This window comes from Thrips palmi, unplaced genomic scaffold, assembly GCF_012932325.1.
Source record: "Thrips palmi isolate BJ-2018 unplaced genomic scaffold, TpBJ-2018v1 HiC_scaffold_4, whole genome shotgun sequence".
NCBI lineage: Eukaryota > Metazoa > Arthropoda > Insecta > Thysanoptera > Thripidae > Thrips > Thrips palmi.
The window spans coordinates 1,021,140-1,042,017 of record NW_023144631.1 but is presented as its reverse complement, the minus strand read 5'-3'; the positions used below and the strand labels follow the sequence as shown (position 1 = coordinate 1,042,017).

Here is a 20,878-nt window from a genome sequence, read left to right as displayed (position 1 = left end):
ACTGCTCAGGACGTCTATACTCCGTGCACGCAGCCAACCAAGGCCGCCTCGAGTGTTGGCGTGCGAGCCCCCTCCTCTCCATCTGCCGAAATAGCTCAGTTGGGAGAGCGTTAGACTGAAGATCTAAATGTCCCCGGTTCGATCCCGGGTTTCGGCAGTTTCTTTTGTCGCTAGTGCCTTCCAGCAATGAAGGATTTTCTGTACCCAAGAACTTATTTTCACTACACTAAGGGATTTTCCTAGACTCCACAGAGGTATTTTGGGAACGAATAATTTTGATCGTCTCATAGACGCCTGCAGAGTTTTTTTTGTTTACGAACGACACGTATTGATCGTCTCAGGGCATCATTGAACAAGCCGCTTTCCTCTCTCGTGGGGAAAAATGACTGCCAATGAGCTGTTGAAGGCAAGTTCATGTCTTTTCCGCGTCTGGAGCCGTTCGGAATGCTCAGGTACAGACCCGCTCCCTGCGAAAACAAAATAACAACAATGCCTCCTGTGAGGTTTGAACTCACGACCCCTGGTTTACGAGACCAGTGCTCTACCACTGAGCTAAAGAGGCGCGCGATACGGAGGGATCGACCACGACGGTGTTGCTTCGTCGTGGAGCGGGCCGCGGGTGCCGGTCGGCTGCCTGCTGGCTGCCTGCTTGTCTGCCGGGCGGGCTGGGCGGCGGAGTCGCCTGGCCGAGCCCTCTACCGCCCATGGCCGCAACCGCCGCCGCTCCGAGCTCTCCAGCCCTCCAGGCGGGCGGGCAGCCGGAGCTGGCAGGCAGCCCGAACCGCACTCGTTGCGGAGGGCTCCTCCAGCGTACGGCCCTTGCGAACCTCGTCCTGACTCCTGACCGATTCTGCACTCACACTGACGAACAAATTATCCGCCCTGCATTTCCGCCTCGTCCATGGGTCTCTAAACTTCGGCAATGAGCCTCCAAACGGCTAAATTGTTTACTCCGACAAGGGATCTTCGATAAACTCGTCAGTATGTGAGGGACCGCGCACAGTATGTGTTGACAACAAAACACTTTTCAAGTTGGCGGGGGCTGTAGTGGCACGGCCCGGCTCTCCAGCTCCAGCATCGCTGCCCTGCCCCGGGGCTCGGGCGCGGGCCGTACCGACCAATCGATGTCCCCGGGGCTGGGGATGCTGCTGGGGGTGCGGCGTGCCTCGGCGAGCGGCGCTGGAGAACGCCTGGAGAAACACGGGAGAGTCTCGGGGAAGTCCCACCAGGGTGCCCCAGGGCGACACGCGGTACGGTATGTGGGTCAACCTGGAGGCTTGCCTGGAGGTGCGCGAACTCCGCCAACTCGTTCCGCGCTCCGCGACTCGACAAAGGGAAAGGAAGGGCCGAAGGGCCCGGTGACGCTGCGACGCTGTGACGCTGCGACTGACTCGGGGGCTGCCGAGTGGAAGGGTCGTCGCAAAGGGCTGCTGGTGCCCGGGTCGCGTGGGACCTCATTTCATTTCCATTCCTTTGCTGCTCTTCTTCGCTTGGCCTGTTTCGTCCGCCCCACCGTTCCAAGTCGACAACAAAGGGCCCCGGGAAGCCCCGCGCGTTGCGCCCCTGCTTTGGAGTCCCTGCAGGACGAGGCAGCGATATTCGCTTCTCGTTTATTCATCGCGGGGCTGCTGGACTGATTCCGAGAGTCGTTTTCGTCGCTCTGTCTCGCACACGGCGCGCCGCATGAGTGCGAGAGAGACAGAGCGACGGAAGCGACTATTATCGGAATCAGTCTGCCGCAGATCGGGACAGCGAGGCCGCGTTGTTGTTGCGCGGGCTGCTGGCTATCGCCGCCACCTGTTATCAGTGTGGGCGCCGTCGGCGTGCTGAGGCTGAGGCTCGAGCAGCGCGACGTAACATCGCGGAGTGCTCCACCGTCGCCGCTGTCTGCTGGCGGGGCAGGCGGGGCAGGCGGCCTTGCACGCCGAGATGCACGTGATGCACCTGAGGTCGAGGGGGCCAAAGCCCCGGCCCGGATCGGGCGGCCGCCACGCGGAAGGACGTCAGGATAGATAAGACTAGATAAGGCTAGATAAGGCCGCTTGCCGTGCGTCCGGGGCGTGGCCGTGGAACTTGGTCTAGTTTGCGGCACGGCTAGGCCGGCTGCTTCCTTCCCTGCTCAACAATCGCCTAGAGCCTACATGTGGCTACCCGCTGAAACGCGCGGCGTCGCAGGGAACCCAGGGAACGGCCCAAGAGTCCGAGCCATGGGGCAGGCAGGCTGGCTGGCTGGCAGGCTGGGGCAGAGGAGAGGGGCAGGTGAAGGGGCCCGGGCAGTGACTACGTGACGTCACCACCGCCCGGCCTCAACCCTCGGTGCGCGCCGCCCCAGCGCCAGCGCCCCATGCCTTCCCCCGCCCCGCCCGGGCCAGGCCGCGGCTGGCTGCTCGGGCGGGGCGGCTGGGCTGGCCGCGCAACCCTCGCGGGTCGATGCGCGTGTCTGGGCTGGGCAGGGCATCATGGCTGGGGGGACGGGGCCACGGGGTGCTTGTGGGTGGGAAGCGCTGAAGCGCTGGCAGGCTAGTTGCTGTACGATGCGCCCCGCCACTGCGCATCTGCGTCGCACGCCCCTCCCCTCTTCCCCACACACAAATACACACACACGCGCGCGCGTGTGCACACACACACACACACACACACACACACACACACACACACACACGGCAAGAACCAAGCGGAAGCACCGCGCAAACACGCGTAACTTCGCAGTGAAGCACTGCAGTTGGCGCGGGGCCACGTTCGCGTGGTAGGCGGCGCCTTGTGCAGTGCGCTCTGCTCACTGTGCAGCCCCCAGAATGGCCCCCCGGGGGCGCCCCCTTGCGCCTCCTTGCGCCGCCGAGGACGCGGTGCCGTGGTTGCTTCGACACAGGCGAATGCACCCACGCGCCAAGCCTTGCCTCCGACTTGGCGCCCCCTGCAGCATGCCATCACTGCCACCACGCTACATGGCCGCGGCCCGGGTTACATCGCGAGCGGCACGCACTGCATGAGCAGAGCAGGAGCGGGGAAGGGAGGGTTTGGCGAGACGCAGTGCGGTGGAACGTCCCGTAAACCGGCCTCTCTGTGATGGGATTAACTTTAAAATAAACATTCGGCTAATCTACCCCCTCCTGGCGCCGTGATTGTTGCCCTTCCTCGTCAACAAGTTCGTCATGACGAAGCCTTTGCTGCCGCTTCGGGAGCGGACGGGGCGACGCATGCCAGCGACCATAGCAGCGTCCTCGCGCAGTTGTCTGCATGTTGCCTGCACACTTTTCGGCAGTTTTGTTCGGCTGCTGCTGCTGTGGGTAGCGCGGGCGTTGCGGGCAACAACATCTTGGTCCTGGACGGCCTCTTCAGCGCTGCCGCCGCGCGCCGCCCCGACCGACGCACCTCAACCCCTCCCCGCCCTCCCCGCCATTTCTTTGCGTTGGCAAACCGATCCATACTCCGCCGGGTTTTCGCACACCCTCCGCAGCCACCCCACCGCCCGGCCACCCCGCAGCGAACCGAACCGACCCGCCGCGCCCCACCCCGCCCCGCCCCGCCCCCGCCGCGCGAATCGTGTTCCGCCACCGCCAGCACAGCGCTTGCCTCAAATCGCAACGGGGTGGGAATGCTATTTCGGTACCGGCGTGGCGTCGGCGGCGGTCCAACGACCACGACCCTCGGGGACACCGACACCGCTGGAACTGGTTGCACCTCGGCGAGTGGCTGCGCAATGAACGGTGCCCGGATGAATAAACCGGTACAAACGGCTTTCCAAGTCGATCGCCACGGCGACGCCACCCCGTGGGGGGCGCCAGAGAAAGGGGGTGGTGGGGCCTCGGCCCGCCTCGGCCGGCCTGGCCCTCGTCCATCGTGTCGGGGTGGATGTGCGCCTCCACTGCGCTAGTGCATGCGCCATGGCGCCCTCCCACCCTCGTTCCATCTCCATCTCCGTGGCGCGGCGTGCGGCGCCGCGTGCGACGTGCCGTGTTCTGCGATCAATACCAAGTCGTCAAACCCTCACGGACCAAGTCCCTACCCCTACTTTGCCCTGGCCGGGCCTGGCCGGGCCTGGCGGCAGCCGCACCCCCGCTTCCTGCCGCCCCGCGTGCCCTGTCCACGTAGAAGACCCCCACGCCCGCGGTGGTGGTATGCGCCCTAAGGTATGCGCGCTCTGCGGCCCCCGGCCTGGCGCCACGCCTAGAAGGGGGCCGTGGTGGCCAAGGTGGTGGTGGTGTTCACGATGTCGCGGTCGCTTTGCTTTATCACCGCGCCGTCCCGGACAGTCCGGGCTCCGGCCTGCCAGGCGGGCCGCGGCGAATTCTGCGTGCCAATTTACTTTGCCACCCCAACGACGTCGTGTCGCGCGGCGTGGTCGGCGTGGCGGCGTGGCGGCGTGGCGGCGTGGCGGCGTAGCTGCGTAGCCGCGTACACCCGCGAGGTGGAGGCCCTGCGGGGTGGGTGGCTGGGTGGGTGGCAGAAGCAGGAGCTAGCCCGGGCCGGCGGCCAAGAACGCCACCCCCAAGCCAAGCCGAGCCACCCCCGGCACCGGGGCAGGGCCGGCGGCAGGGCACCCTGTAGGCCCCGCACGGGGCGTGAGGCGGGGTGAGGCGTGGACGCGGGGCGGGGCGGGCAGGAGCAGGGCATCGCCCCTAGGAACGCCCATCCCACCCGATGGGGCGGGGCGTTGCGGAGTGGGGCGGGGCGGGGCGGGGCGGCGTCCGGAAGGAAATGGCCTCGGCGCTCGTCCGACGCTGACCACGCCTTGCTTGTCGGCGACGCGTGTCCCACACCGAGTTCGTCATATTCATCCCCATGTCCGACAACCCGCCGCGCTCCGCCCCAAGCGCCAACCCCGTGGTCCAGGACGCTCCCTCTCTCTGGAACGGGGGTCTTCATTTCCACGTTCACGGCTTTCGCGGCGACGCGTTGGCGGCGTTAGCCGCTTCTGAGGACAAGGCCAGCGGCCAGCCTCTGCCTCATGAGGAGGGCCTCGTGAGCCTCTTTCAGCATCCGCCAAGCGCGGCGATACCCCTCGCGCGTTGCCTGCGTTGCCTGCTTCCGGAGCGTGGGGTATGGCGGCGCCGGCGACGCCAAGCGTGCAGGGCGGTGCCATGGCGGTGCCGGGGCGGTGCGCCACGCCACGCCGCACGCTCTCTTTACGCGCATTGATCGGCCGGCCGGGGTGGAACGGCCACGGCACGGCGGGAGGCCCCGGTCGGCCCCGGTCCGGGAGGGGACGCCGCCATTGGTCCGCGCGGCCGCCGACGAACCCTCATTGACTCTCCTTTATCTTCACTTGGCGCCTGGCGCCTCCCTGGTCGCGACCCGCGAACCGCGGCCACAACACAACACACCGCGCTTCGATGTCGCTGCCCTCTCTCCCTCTCCCTCTCTGCCCGCGAGGCCGAAACAGAAAAAGGCCGGTAAAACGCGTGTCACGAGTAGTCCCCCGATGCGGACGCCGCATAGTATACGCTGCGGCCCGCTCCGCTGACACCAACCTGTTATCCATCTCTGTCACGACGTGGCGTGGCGTGGCCTGCGATAGCACACTGCGACAGTATCGTGACGCGTCGCGGGGTCACGCGAGGCCTGGACATGCCCTGGGGCCGCGGGGGGTAGACATTGTCCCCGCCAGCAGGCTGGTTCCGAGAGTCGTTTTCGTCGCTCTGCCTCTCTCGCACTCTAGGGGCCTTCCTTATAGATGCGATGGAGACAGAGCGACGAAAACGACTCTCGTGACCAGTCTGCAGGCAGTGGGCGCAACACAGCACGAACGCGACGGCTGGACGACGACGATAAACCCCCCATTCTCAATTATGTTTTGGATGAAAACGGGGGCGGCGCTGTTGATTGTTTCGCTTCGACATTCGACAGGCGCGCCGTCCGTCAGGTGCGCGTTGTCCACTGGGCCCTGACGGCCCGTTTCATACATTATTTAAATGTCCCGTCACAAAGGTGGCGGGCGATTGAACTTTTTTGGTCGGTCGCTTTGGGGGACACGGGACGCGCGGCTCGCGTGTGCTTGGTGCTTCGTGCTTCGCTCAGACAGAATGAGGACACGAGGACATCACGGCTCTGGGCTGTGGTCATCAAGTGCAGCGGATTATATTGTGAGCGGTTCGATCACCGGTCAACCGACGTACACAGTGACACACCATGGCGCGTGCACCGCGTGCACCTCAACGTGGTAAAATACTCACTCCAAAAGGCGCTCTGGGCCGGAAGAAGGACAAAAACGGGAGTCAGAAATGACAGTTTTTATGAAAGATTTACGCTGCGGATGAGCTCCAGACACGCCTCATCCGCCGCGTACATTTCTCATTGAAACTGTCATTTCTGACTTCCGTTTCTGTTCTTCTTCTTCCGGTCCAGAGCTCCTTTTGAGACCCCTACTCGGATGATGCACCCCAGTCTTCGCACGGCCGCCGAGAGTAGCAGAACATTTTTATTTTCTCGATGAAGTATTCGTCAGTATGGCGCTCTCCACGCCACGTCTTGTTTGCGGCGACTCGGCCAGCAGCGAGGCTGGCGGGGCGAGTCTGTCGAGTCCGCGGGGAAGCTCGGGACCATATTCGTTTTGATTTCATTTCCGCTCCAGGCATACATATTTATTATCTGGGATCTCTTTTCTCTCGCGAGTCCACCGTGCTCCCTCAAAGCCGTCCTTGTCCTTCTCCTCTGCTGCGAGGCGTGGAAGGCTGGCCGTCCTCGCCGTCCTCGGAGTCAAAGCGATTATTATTCATCACACGCCGTCCCTCGGGGGACGACACCCCGAGTTGCAAACTCTGCTTTCACTCGACTCTCCACGAATTCTCTACATTCCCCCTCCAGCAATGCAAACCAAGTAGAATAGCGCGGAAGAACGCAAAAAGAATCTCATGCCGTGACCAGGATTCGAACCTGGGTTATTGCGGCCACAACGCAAGGTACTAACCACTATACGATCACGGCTACGGAGACATGGAGACGGAGGCCGCCCAGGCGGCTACTTGGAGCTCTCGGCGCGCGGCGGGAACTTCGGCTCGCGTTCGGGTGTCCTCGGCTCTGCGCCTCGTGCCACGGACGCCGCTCCTCGACCCCCACTCCTTCCACCGCGCCGCTCCACTCCTCCACTCCACTGCTGCGGTCCGTGGTCCGTCTGGCCGACGCGCCTCGCCTCTCTCTCCCACGCTCTCTGTCTCTCTCGCACTCACACACATTGCCGCAGCGTCGGCGTCAGCACGCACGTCGCCCGCCTGATAGGCAAATTGGCTTGACGCTAACGTGTAACGTGTGCGGTAGGTCACATCATTCGGCTGAGAAATAACGCACCGCACGCGCCTGTGTGGTGGCCTGTGGAGGGCTGCAGACTGATTCCGAGAGTCGCCTTCGTCGCTCTGTCTCTCTCGCACCTTTGTAAGCGCCGCCCTAACCTAACCTAAGTGCGAGAGAGACAGAGCGACGAAAACGACTCTCGAAATCAGCCTTCTTGTCCCGGGCTCGATCCTAACCTACCGCCACACGCTCAAGTCAGCGAGCAAACACATTCAACTGGAACAAAACTTTGAAACGCCCGCTTGTTTGAAGTCCAAGTCATTAGGGACAGTCCGTGGCGTGTTTCTCGGCCAATTCTTTCCACGGCGCTCCGAGACGCGGATATTTCATTCGGTTCGTCATTGACAAATGGAGTTGCTCAAGAAATAATGGCGAATGCTTCGTCATCCTGTACAACACGGCTAGCCAGAGAGTTTCGGCATCCGTGTCCGTTTCCTCCGGGGCGCCTGCACGTCGCGTGTACATATTCCTCGCCGCACACTGTACTCAATGACAAACCTAATTAAACGAGTGTGCGCGTGGAATAACTTTGGCATGCGCCGACGAGGTGAATAATCTCGTCGATAATTCAAATTACTGAGGATCAATTCGCATTTATTTGCATTCATTTGGGAGCCCCGCGCCCGCACTGCACCGGGTCCGTGCTGGCCGGCCCTCCGGCTCCTGTTTTTCCCGGCCCAGCAGCCCCGGCTTACAGTGTAATGAACTCCAGTCGATCATTTTCCCTCATTCCCGCTGCAGACTGATTCCGAGAGTCGTTTTCATCGCTCTGTCTCTCTCTCTCACTGATGGGACGTCCTGTAAAGGTGCGAGAGAGACAGAGCGACGAAAACGACTCGCGGAATCATTCTGCTGGCGGCGAAACTCGTGCGTGACGCGCCAGCGTGCACCGGAAGTGGATGTACTCTCCTCTCCAACCGCTGGTTGGCCCAGTGTCGGTGCCAAATCCGCGTCCTCGCCGTCCACCGCCGGCCGGCCAGTTGCCTCTCGATTCGCGCCATTCGCGCCATTCACGAGGCAAGGCGTGACGTCACGCGAGCCGCCCAGCTGACGCGGCCAACGCGGCGTGCGGCGTACAGTGTATCAGAGCCGGGCGAGGCGGGCCGCCCGAGCGGCAGTGCTGTCGCAAGGGTTGCCTACGCGGCCCTAGGCGGGCGCTAGCCGTGTGGCTAGCTAGCACAGCCAGCAGCAGCGGGCGGGCCGCCGACCGCCGTGCAGAGCGATTCCCAGGAGTCGTTCCCTCGCTCCGTCTCTCTCGCACTCGCACTCCTGCGGGGCGTCCAGTGAGTGCGAGAGAGACCGAGCGACGGAACGACTGTTCGTAAACAACCTGCTGCCTGTAGCATCACGCTCCAGTGGAGGCTCCAGCCGGCAACTGTCCCTTCGCTCCCGAAACTCGAGCCATCTTGAGGCGACGGGCAGGCAGGCAGGCAGGCGCGCGACGCGCGGATCCAACTTAGTTTCAACCCTTAGCTGCTTGCTCGGGCGGGGCGGCGGGGCGGCGGGGCGGCGGAGCGTCAGGAGGTGCCGGCCTCGCCTTGCCCGCCTCGCTCGCCGTGGGGACGGACAAAGCCCCCGCAGAGGGATTTGCTAAATGGCTGCCTGCGACCCCTTTAGGGGAGGGCCCTGGAAGCCCGCCTGGAAGGCTGGAGCGGGCTGGAGCTGGAACGACACGCTGAGGGACGCGGTGGCCGTGGGGCACTTAGGACGGCCAGCAGACTGACGCCGAGGGGCCGTTTCGACGCTCTGTCTCTCTCGCACCTACACGGAGCGCCCATGAGTGCGAGAGAGACAGAGCGACGGAAACGACTCTCGGAAGCAGTGTATAACAGGGCAGGGCAGGTGGCGGCGGGGCGCGCTCGCCCGGTACTGTGCGGCCCGCCCCCGCGGCCACGAAATTAAGAGAGGAGCCCGCAGCAGCCCGGAGTACTGAGGTTAATTACCAAATGTTTTCCCAGGGGAGCTCGCCGTCTCGCCGAGCTGGAGAGGAGCCAATAGATTCCTTGAGGTGCGCGGGGTAAGTGAGTGGAGTGGAGAGTTAGCCGGAGAGGGGCCGGGAGCGAGTGAGAGAGAGAGAGAAAGGGGGGAGGGGGCTGGGGGGCGGCAGCGTGATTAGATTCGAATAGGGACTCGCGGGGGCGGGGCCGGTGGTGTTAGCACATAGATGCCATCCCACTGAATATGCATGAGGGTGGTCTGCCCCCGCCGCCCCTTTGGCATGCAGGTGAAACAGTGCTGGCGCTGTCCGGGCCGCCCGGCGCCGCCCCGGCCCTGTCCGTCCTGTTGCTGTCCGCAGCCCACAGTCCGCAGCAGGGCCGCGCCGGGCCGGAGCGGAACCGCGCTCTCATAAATATTAAATCGACGCTGTGAATAACTTTCGCCGCTTGTCGAAGTTACGCATGTATATGTGCGTGCGCGGGGGGTCGCGCGGCGCGCGGAGCGGGGCGGCGCCGGTCAATTTGTTTGCGCGAGGCTCCGCGGGCAGAGCGGCAGAGCAGAGTAACAAAGCGAATTTGAAAACCCTGGAAGGGTATCGGTCAATTTGTTTGCAGGAGGTTCCGCGGGGCAGAAGGCGGCAGAAGGGGGACCCCTGGACTGCCTGACTGGCTGCGCTGCCGGACCCAGGTGCGGCCGATTTGTAAAGGCCAGCAGGGCGCTGCGGCGCTGTCCGGACGGTCCGCTGCCGGCCGCCACCATCCGCTCCCTCTCCCTCTACGGCCGCCAGCGCCGGGGATAAACGGCCTGGATGGCGCCGCGCTCACCGCGTCCAGCGACACAAATCACCAGGGCGTTAGCGCCGTGCCCGCCTGCCTTGCCCGCGGACTGGCCGTGTGTTTTGACACTCGCTTTGCGGGGGATACGCACCCGAGCCGTCGCACGGAGGGCCGAAAGGGTCGTCCTGTACAGTGGAGTGGCCCCGCGGTCCAGCCCGCTTCCGTCCGTCCTGAAAGAAATACGTACATATTCCCAACCAGGCGCGGATACAGGGGGGGGGGGGCAATGAGGATTTTGCCCCCCCCGTAGCCCCTAGATAGCCGCCTGAAAGGTAGGCAAAAAGTGCTACTTTGGTCCCCCCCAGGCCGCCTCTGGATCCGCCACTGTCCCCAACGAACTGGACTGCCGTCGGTGATCTCGGTCGTGATGCATGGCGCGGCCAGGTGCGAGAGAGAAGAGCGTCTCGTTCAACGTGGTGCCTGGAGTGGGGTAGGCAACCTCCTCCCCTGTCGATCAGGCCACCAGCCCCAGGCCACCAGCCCGCATCAGCCCGGGCCCGGCTATCCATCTTCCCGAAGCGGGCACAACTTTGCCTTCGGATCCAGTGAATAGCTCGGCGGCAGCAGGAGCGCCGCGTCCCGCAGCGCCACTCAGCTGACTGATTCCGAACATCGCTGTCGTCGCTGCGTCTCCCTCGCACTCGCGGGGCGTCCCTTTGGGTGGGAGAGAGACAGCGATGGCGAACCGGCGAGCGGAATCAGTCTCTGCAGCGGCAGCCATCAGCACAGCGGACGGATGGCTCGATTTGATTAGTGGCGGGAGGAAGTTGCAGGATGAGTCAGGAGATGTGCTGCCACGCCCGGACGGAACACCCCGCCCCGCCCCACCCCGCACAGTGGGCCAGAAGACCGGTGGAGGCGGCCAAAACTGTAGACGCGTTTTGAGCTCCAGAGTCGCTAAGTGGGACTCGAACCGAACGTGTGGCACCAATGGATTCCTCGTTTGGAGAGCAATCCATTGGTGGGGTCACTCGTTCGGTTCCAGTCCTATTTAGCGACTCTGGAGCTCAAAACGCGTCTAGAGTTTTGGCCGCCTCCACTGGTCTTCTGGCCCACTGTGCCCCGCCCCGCCAGTCAGCCTGCCCGTGTTTGCTTCGTGAAGCACGCTCGAGGGAACGCCGTCCCGGTCAAATTCGTTAGGAAGTTGGCGGTGCCTTGGGATGGGCCTTGGGATGGGCCATGGCCGTGGGTCGGCCCGGCCGGCCGCGCGTCGCGACGCGCCCACAGTGCAGCGCAAAGCGAGAAGCGCGACAGGACGCTTGGCGCGGCCCTGGAGAGGGGATAGCGTCCTGACGCCGTCTTGACGGCGTCCTGGCGGCGTCCTGACGGCGGCCCCGCGAGAGTGGTCTTCGTGTCGCGGGCGGTAATCGGCGGCGGTCACGCTTGGTCACGTCCGCCCCCCCCCTCCCGTGCGCAGTGCGCAGTCCGCCCGGCGGGTAGGCAGACCGCAGCACTGAGAGCGACGCGCCAGCGATCCGAGAGTGAACGAGTATTTTTGGTCTTCCGGGCGGCGAGAGCAGAATCCGCATTTACGCTGGAACGGTATTTAAAAGCCGCTTCCCGCTCGCACAGGCCAAGCCTCCCCACTGGGGCCGCGCGGCCGTGGGGCGGCAAAACAGTGGTGCGATAATATCGGCGGCGCGAATTGCCACGAACGGCCAGGAAGCTGGCGAGGGAGGCCAGCAGCCGCCAGCAGCTTGCCGGAGGGGGAAGGGGTTGGCAGTCCGGGCCGGGGCCATCCCATCCCGGGCCGCGGCCAGCGGCAAAGGCAGGCAGGCAGCAGGGGGTGGGGCGCGGGGACGCCGCGGGGAGGGCGCGGTGCGGCACGGCACGGCTGCAGGGGATGCTGTGTGCTCCACCGTGCTCCATCCGCCCTGTGGGGCCCGCCCCTTGCCCGCCCCTTGCCCGCCCCTTGGCCCGCCCGGCCCTGGCCGCCGTGGGGCGTAGCCGGGCGTAGCGGAGCGCCGAGGCTGAGGGGCCGTGCCAGCAGCGCCAGCAGGGCCAGCTCGCCTCGTCCGGGGTGGTCCGCGCCGCGCCGCGCCGCCGCACCCCTTCCCGGGCCGGCGCTCTGGCCCCACCCTGGCCCTGCCCGGCCCTGCCCTGCTCCATGTCGTGAGAGCGCTGTTAGATCGATCCTCGGACGGGCCCAGCCTCTTTCACCCCCTCGGAGGTGAACTGCGGAGTGGCGGAAGGGGGGAGGGGCACCGAGCAAGGGGCCAGCGCGGTGTGCAGAGCCGGGTGCGGCGCCAAGGGGGCGGAGGTCCACGCCGAGGTCACTCCGCCACCTGCGCGAGCACTGCGCCCGCCTTTGGTTTGGACTCCTCGGGACTCTTCCCTGGAGTGTCCTGCAAGGAATCGCCAACGGCCGCCACTGGCCTTCACATCGCTTTAGATGGTCGAAAATGGCCGCGAGCTCCGGCGAGTCCAGAAGTTCTGGACGACCCCCGGTGCCAGCGCGGCCAGCACGGCGAGCGGCGGGGGGCGGCGGGGGCGGGGCTGCGGCGCGACGACGTGGCTGGCATGGCAAGGGTGCGGGGACGGCGAGGACTGCGAGGGTCTGTCCCGGGCAGGCTGGCGGCGTCCTGGACGTGGCGCGGACGTGCCGGCACGGCAGCGCCTCGTTAGCCCGGGCCAGGCCGTCCAGGACTTGCTGCAGGAGACGTGCCCACCGCCCGCCCTGGCGCCAAGGCGCCTTCCAACGACAGCGAGCTTACGGCTGGAATCTTCATCCCTCCCATCAAGACGTATATTTCAATGAGTGTAGTTCACCGGCACTTGAATCGGCTGAAAATTTCCAAACACACTTAAGCGCAAAAGAGGTCAATTTGCTCGAGTCTAGAAGCGGGGCGTGAAGACCTGTTTAAACCACACTGGAAGCCATAAAAAAGGAACAGAGTACTATACAGGGACTCGATCGACTGATCCCAAAGACGGGAGACTACTTCGAGAACATAAGCTTCTAAGGCCCGCAGAGGGACTTGGGTACCACAACGAGCCTGTTGAGAGACGGAGCGCCAAGTTGGTCTTTATTGGCTCAGGTTTAACGAGGTGCCTTCCAGGGCGCAAGGTCGCGGGTTCGAACCCACCATCCGCCGACCGAGTTTGGGTTTGCGCGCGCTCCCGCAATTATTTGATGAGGCGACGAGAAGCAATCGCCCCAAGTTTGCGGGTCTGCGCGCATTAGAGCAGTCCCTCCCCCCCCGCCCCCAGCAACCCCCACCCCCAAATCCCCTGGTTTGGTTAGGTGGCCGCAGAATTTGCCAGCGCGGTGGTGGGCGGCGGTGGCGCGGCGGCCGGCTTGGCGGTCAAATAATATCTTGCCGATGTTGGCGAAGAGGAGGCGGACGGGTTAACGCCACGCCGCGAGTCTTTGTGGCCTGCGGCAGTATGGCTCTCCCTCCGTCCACTCGCTTCCATTCGCCCCCGGCACTTCGGCAAATTTCGAACCGGTCTGAGCGCAGGGCAATTTGGCGCGGGTGCGTGAGGGGCGGGGCGGGCGCCGGCTTGGGGTCAAACCACAGCTGGGCCGATGCGAAGAGGAGGCGACGAGGGTAGCGCCACGCGGCGATCGCCCGTCCCGCCCTAGGCTTCGCTAGGCCCGCCGAGGGACTTGGGTACCATTCAACGCCCCTGTTGCCCTCGAGACGGAGCGCCAAGGGCATTGGCGGGGCGGGGCTCGGGGCGGGGCGCAAGGGCGGCGGGGTTCGGAGGCGCGGGGAGCATGGGCCGGGACGAGGTGCGTGGCGCGGCGGTGGCCGGCGGGGCAGTCGCTGAGTGAGGCGCCCGCGGCAACGCCCCAATTTGCGGGCGCGCCAAGAGCGCGTGCCCCCGCCGACGCCACGCAAACGCCCCACGCCTCGCCCTGTTCGGCTTAGCGGCCGCGCAGACACTTGGCCGGCGGGCGGGTGGTGGGACGGCGCGTGGTACGCGCGCGCGGCGGATGGCCTTGGCGGTCAGGAGAAGAGTCTGTGCCGAGTGGCGAAGAGGAGGCGGACGGACTCGGGCTCGAAGCCACGCCGCGTCTTTGTTTCCCTCGCCGGCAGGCATGGCTGCGCGCCGTTCCGTATCGGGGCACTGCGGCTTCCATTCCGCCACCTCGGCCCTGGAACGGGGCGGACGGGGGCGCGGGGCGGGGCAGGGGCGGCGGGGGCGGAGGGCGGGGGCCGGGGCGGCAGGGGCGGCCGGGAGGCGCCCGCGGCACGCCCGGCCCGCCGAGCCGCGGGCCGCGGCCCCCGCGCCGAGGATCGACGGAGGGCTTCAGGCGGCTTCGGAGGCGCTTCGGGCGCTTCAGGCGCGGCACGGGGCGGCACGGGGGCGGCACTGGGGCGGCACGGGCGCAGGGGCGGACGGGGGCGGCACGGGCGCACGGGGCGAGGGGCGGCACGGGGGGTAGGGGGCGCACGGGGCGGCACGGGGAGGCGCACGGGCGCGCGGCACGGGGCGGCACGGGGGCGGAGGGCAGGCGGTAAGGGGGGGCACGGGGCCGGCAGCGCACGGCGGCACGGGGGCACGGTCGACGGGCGGGGGGCGCAGCGGCACGGGGGGCGGGCGTTCACGGGGCGGCAGGGCGGCACGGGGGCGGCACGGGCGGCACGCGGCACGGGGCGGCACGGGGCGGCGGGGCGGCACGGGGGCGGCAACGGGGCGGCCACGGGGCGGCCAGGGCGCACGGGGCGGCACGGGGGCGGCACGGGGGCGCACGGGCCGGCACGGGGGCGGCGGGCGGCACGGGGCGGCCGGGGGCGCACGGGGGCGGCCGGGGCGGCACGGGCTGCCGGGGCGGCAGGGCCGGCGCACGGGGCGCACGGGCGGCACGGGGGCGGACGGGGGCGGCACCGGGGCGCAGGGGCGGCACGGGCCGGACGGCCGGCGGCGGGGCGGCACGGGCGGCCGGGGCTTCAGGCACGGGGGCGGCAGGGGCGCACGGGGGCGGCACGGGGGCGGAGAGGGGCGGCACGGGGCGGCACGGGGCGGCACGGGGGCGGCACGGGGGCGGCACGGGGGCGGCACGGGGCGGCACGGGGGCGGCACGGGGCGGCACGGGGCGGACGGGGCGGCACGGGGGCGGCACGGGGGCGGCACGGGGGCGGCACGGGGGCGGCACGGGGGCGGCACGGGGGCGGCACGGGGGCGGCACGGGGGCGGCACGGGGGCGGCACGGGCGCACGGGGGCGGCACGGGGCGGCACGGGGGCGGACGGGGGCGGCACGGGGGCGGCACGGGGGCGGCACGGGGGCGGCACGGGGGCGGCACGGGGGCGGCACGGGGGCGGCACGGGGGCGGCACGGGGGGCCCGGGGGCGGCGCCGCGGTTTTGTTCGGCGCCGAGATAGAGCGAGGGAATGTGGCGCCATTTCTCAGGCTGATGGCAACTTCAGCGCGCGAGCTGAGCGGGCGCCGAGATTCGGGGTTTGGGATTGGAGGGCAGCTGCTGCCCGCCGCACGGACGGCGCCAGCGGCGCCTCGACTCCGTCAAAGTCTTCCTCACGGATCGGCGCGGATGTGCCTTCATTTGTTTTCCGGCCTCCGCTGGCCGAGGCGGAGAAACTACGCTCTCTCACGACGACGGCGGCCCCAAATAGTCCCTGGAGCCGTGAAGGCCACGCAGGCCATGGCGGCGGACGTAAGTGCGGTTACCTACGGGACGTGGCGGCCCCGCCGCGTAGTCCAAGCCCACCGAACGCCGTACGCCGCCGCTCTGTCTCTCTCGCACTCATGGGGCGCCCCGTGTAGGTGCAAGAGGCACAGCGACGAAAGCAGTGGTCGGAATCAGTCTGCATGGTCTGCAGGCTTCTGTGCCCAGACTTCCAGGCCTGCAGGCTTCCAGGCTTCCAGGCTTCAAGGCTTCCAGGCTTCCAGGCTTCCTATCCAGGCTTCCAAGCTTCCAGGCTTCCAGGCTTCCAGGCCCTTCCAGCGCCTCGTCTTCCTGCAGCGCTCGCCTGGCTCGCCTCCATTGAGGCCCAGGGAAAGGCAGCCAGCCAGACTGGCAGCACGCTGGCAGCCAGACCGCCCGTCCTGTCCGGCACTTCTTCACCGCACCATCATTACCGTGGCGTGGACTCGGCGGCGGTGCGGCGACGGGACACGTTCGCCGCTCCCCTCCTCCGACGAGTGCCTGCTCGACTTGGCCTTGAGCAGCATGGTTGAGCATGGCTGGGCCGGGGGAAATGACCTGTGGCGATGCCGCTGCAGCGCGGCGCGGGCAGCGGGCCGCGGGGAAGGGCGAACAAGCACAAGCACTGCAGCGCACTGCAGCCAGCCCGCCTCCGCTTCTCCGCTGCCTGCACACTGATTCCGAGAGTCGATTTCGTCGCTCTGTCTCTCTTGCACCTATACGGGACGCCCCATGAGTGCGAGAGAGACTTTGCGACTAAATCGACTCTCAGTCTGCTTGTCGGGCCTGGTGCGGGTCTGGTCTGGTGGTCTGGCGCGGCGGCCAGCTGCATTGCTGCGTTCGGGTCATGCGCCGCCTTGCCGGTGGCGTAGCCGCGCAGCCACCACGAGGACCTTGTGTTTCATTGGGAAGACTCCTGTCGGCGGGTGACGGGCAAGCTGGCTACGCCTTGGGCTATGCTTCGCCTTTGGCTACGCCTGTACACTGATTCCTCTGTCTCTCTCGCACCTCTACGGAACGCCTCATGAGAGCGAGAGAGACAGAGCGAGCAGGGCGTCGTCGGCGTGAGCACAGCAGCTCGCGGCGGGACGGTGCGCCGTCATTCCCAGTGACTCCCTTCGCTTCGCCGCTTCGCCCCCGCGTCCTTCGCCCGGATCGCCTCGCCGTCAAAGGGCAACTTTCTCGGCGAGCAGGCCGCATCCTCGCCCACATTCCCATCCTGATGCTCATCATCCTCATCATGCCGGCGCCGAGCGAGAGGCCCAGGCCAGGCAGGCAGGGCCGCCCAATTTCTCATCCTGCGCGGCGTTCAGTGCTTTGTGAAGCGCGTGACGTCACGCCGCGGTCGATTCGATTCGGTCCACGACGCCGCGCTGCACGGCGCATGCGCGGACCGCGGCCAAAGCCGGCCGCGTGGGGGCGGCGGGGACGGCGGGGACGGTGGGGACCGCCTGGCCGCGCCTCGATGTCCGTGGCCCCGGCTGCGCTCGCGCCCAGCTCGGCTCGGCTCGTCTCGCCGACGCCAGGGAGAGGGGCGTGGTGGTGGGAAGAGAGGACCTCCAGCCAGGCACGCTATGACGATGGTGTTGCTGAGCTCGGTGCACTTCCCTGAAGAAATCAAAAATGGGGGAGAATATTGTCAAAGAGCGGCGAGGGAAAAGACTGAAAAGGGCCGAATGATGCTGTGGGTGTTCAGTGCAGACTGCGGGTTGTGGATGGGACTGCAAATTGATGCCGAACTGTCTCCTGGGCTCTCGCGGCGCATCCCGTGAGGATGCGAGAGAGACAGAGCGACAAAACGCTCGGACTCGCCCCTCTGGATCGCTCCTGGGCGCTGGACGGCCGCGCTGCGCTTCTGGCTGCCTGGCGTACACCGCGAGCTGCACTGCAAGCTGCACGCTGCGCGGCCCAGATCGCAAAGGTCGTCATGGTGGCGGCCGCGGGCATTGCGCGATGGCGAGTGACTGCGAGTATTGGTACAATCTTGGCACCGGCCGGTTGGCGGCTTGGCAGCGCGGCCGTGGCACCACTTGGCACCTAGAGGCTGCTAGAGCGCTAGCAGGCTGCTAGCAGACTGCTAGCAGCACGCCGCGTCACGACACGAGTCACGTCGAGCTGCGACAAGCAAGCAGCCAGGCCGCGGCACGCCAAGTGACGGCCGCGTGTCACATTGTCACATTTGGCAGCCGTCTGGAGGCGTCGCGAGGCGTCGCGAGGCGTCGTTGTTGTCGTCGCACGCATGGCCACTGACGCGGCCACGGACGCGGCGTGAGCGTGCAGGACTGCAGGGACGTCCGGCGGGGGAGGGGGCACTGCCTAATTGGCCACGACGCAAGTCACGTCCACGGCGACGACGGCGACAAGAGGGGGAACCGGCTGCATTGGACTGTCTGCCGCTCACGCGCCGCGCGCGGGTTCGAATCACGCCGGGGGAGGGTTGATTTGTGTTTGTGTACACGCGTGTGGATGTGTCTGTGATTGCATGTGCGAGAGTTGACGCGCGTGTGCGTGTCGGCGTGTCGCTGCGCGCGGTGTGCATAGACCAGGACCTAGTCCAAGATGGTCTGCAGGGCTGCACTCGGGGTCGCCGCTCGCCCCTCCCCTCCCCTCCCCCGGGCGGAGCCAGCACCACAAGCGCCACGCCAGCTCGCCCTGGATCGATGCAGCCCTTCCTCCCCCTCTCTCCCTTGCCGCGCCGCACAGCCGCACGCCGCGCCGCCACCCACACGCCCGGGCAGCCGCCCCCGCACCGCCCCCACACCTTCGCGGCCCCGCCCCGCACGCCCGCCCGCCGCACCCCGCCCGCCAGGCCGCGGATCGAACACGCGCCGCCGCGCCGGGCCGAGCCGGGCAGGCCGCGCCGCCGAGGCTGGCAGACAGGCAGGCGGGCAAGGGGCAGCAAGGGGTGGCCCGGGCCCGGGTGGACGGGCCGGGGGATGGGGCGCCGTGCCGGCCCGGTCTGTGAGGGTTGTGCCCGCTGAGCAGAGCCGGGCCGCGTCGAGCCGCCCTGCGCCCTGCGCTCCCTGCGCTGGAGCTGGCCTCCCCCTCCCCCTCCCCAGCCCCCGCTCCCGGAGCCCGGCGGCCCGGAGGCTTCGTGGGGTGAGCAGCATGAACAGCATGAGCAGCGCGGCGAGCACCTCGTGCTTCCGACAACCCCATCGGGGCCCCGCCGCCCCACCGGCCGCGCCCCATCCCACCGCTTCAGCGGCCTGAGCCCCCAGCCAGCAGCGCGACCACTTGCCCGAGTTTGCATTTAGCATGATGGGGATCTAGATGAGGATGGGGGCTGCGGCCGCCCCGCCTGTCTCTGAGTCTGAGTCACTCATTTGCTTCCACTGCGGCAGCATTACCGCAACTCTGACTCGAGGGCGGATTCTGCGGGAAGCGACGTGGCGGCGCTTCGCCGAGGATGACTCTGTCGGGACGCCACTTGCCCACAGGCTCACCCACAGGGGCGAGGAGGACAGGAGGGTCGTGGGGCTCTCTTCGGGCGAGGGGAGGGACCGGGGAGGGACCGGGGAGGACGGACGCACTGGTCGATGAAGTGGCGGTCCGTCGCGCGCCCTCCGCGCTGCTCCCCGCTCAACCAGGGGGAGGGTCGCCGTCGGCCTGCGTGGGGTCGGCGTGGCGGGGCGGGGCGGGGCGGGGCGTGGCGGGGCGTGGCGGGGCGGGGTGAGGCGGGGTGTGGTATATTCGCCGCGCGGAGCATAGGGAAGCGAGAAGCGTGGGAGGTTTCAGAGGGCGGAAATGAACATCTCCGCACCAGCAATGTGAGTGGAGGTGGAGGTGGAGACGCATCCCAGGAGCCTGTAGACTGATTCCGAGTGGGAGGTCTCTCTCTCTCTCTCTCTCTCTCTCTCTCTCTCTCTCTCTCTCTCTCTCTCTCTCTCTCTCTCTCTCTCTCTCTCTCTCTCTCGCACTCATGGGGCGCTCCCTACCGGTGCGAGAGAGATAGACCGACGGCCGCGCTGTACGGAATCAGACCACTGGCCGTGCTTCGCAGGCAGCGGTGACAAACCGGGCGTCGCCGTCCTGCTCGGAGGACCTGTGTTGGCCGCGCTGGCCGACGTGCACGTGCCGACGTTTATGTCCTCACGTTGTCGACGCGGTGCCGACGCGGTGCCGGCCGGCACTGCCCTGCCCTAAGTGCAGCGGCCGCCTAAGTGCGGCGTGCAGTTGCATGGTGCACGGCGTTGCAGGCAGTCTTGTGACGTAGCGGACCGGTTCGCCGCCACCGCCACGCACACGCTCTTCCCGACCTCGCGGCCTCGCGGGCGAAGGGGGAGGGGGAGCAGGGGAACACGAACGTGGGGTGGGGAGGGGGAAGTGGTGGAGGGGGCAGACGATCGTTGCGTCGCGACCGGAGAGGGGGAAGGCCACCGGCTCGAGCGCGGCGAGGATTGTGCCAGCTGAGGCGCTCCCTCCCTCCCAACGCGTTTTCGTGGTGTAGTGGTTATCACATCTGCCTAACACGCAGAAGGTCCCCAGTTCGATCCTGGGCGAAAACAGACGCGTGTTTTTTTTCTTTTCGGCCGCTGGTGCATTGCGGTGCCTGAGCCTTCTGCACTGTGTCTTTGAGGTGTCTTTGAGCACCAAGGCTGTACCACCGCCGTGGCTGCCGTCGCTGCCCTGGCCTGGCTTAGCGCTTTGCAGCCTGCATAAGCTATTCCGCGCGCGGTCCCCGAGTGTGGCCGCGCATGCCTCTGCCTTGCTCTGCCTCTCGTCCCTTTCGGAACACTCACCCACACAGAGACACGCCCGCGCACACGTATGCTTACGGATTCTGCGGAGGCACCCAGGAGAGCGACCGCCACCGCCACCGCCGCCCCGCAGGCCGCTGCAGAACAAGACCTGACGGCCCGCGAATTTTTCATAGCACGCGCGCTTGTCGTAGAGTGTGCTAAACTAGGCTGGGCCCGGGCCGCGCGCGGCTCGAGTTGCGTTTTATACTCGGCAGGCCATTTCTTATGCATCCCCAGGCCGACGGGCCGACAGTGCCGTGCCGCAGGGCCGGGTCGGGTGGCGGCCATGGTGGCGGCGGGTCGCGGCGAAGGACACCGTACTGTCCGTGATGCAGCGCCCCGGGCCTGAGCGGAATCAGGAATGAGCGACGCGGCGACGCGGCCCGGCGGGGCTGGGCCTCGGCCAGGCACGTCGCCGAGTTCTCGCTGCCCGGAGACGAATTTCTTGAATTCCGTCCCGGT

The 20,878-nt window shown here is 67.0% G+C and overlaps 4 non-coding genes across 4 annotated transcripts; 2 read left to right on the top strand and 2 right to left on the bottom strand.

The window, feature by feature from the left end:
• The first annotated feature begins 84 nt into the window (after positions 1–84).
• On the top strand, positions 85–157 carry Trnaf-gaa. The gene has a single exon. It is a non-coding gene; the product is annotated as a tRNA-Phe (tRNA).
• Positions 158–490: 333 nt separating this feature from the next.
• On the bottom strand, positions 491–562 carry Trnat-cgu. The gene has a single exon. It is a non-coding gene; the product is annotated as a tRNA-Thr (tRNA).
• A 6,290-nt stretch (positions 563–6,852) lies between these two features.
• Trnah-gug lies at positions 6,853–6,924 on the bottom strand. The gene has a single exon. It is a non-coding gene; the product is annotated as a tRNA-His (tRNA).
• A 13,185-nt stretch (positions 6,925–20,109) lies between these two features.
• Positions 20,110–20,182, top strand: Trnav-aac. The gene has a single exon. It is a non-coding gene; the product is annotated as a tRNA-Val (tRNA).
• The last annotated feature ends 696 nt before the right edge of the window (positions 20,183–20,878 follow it).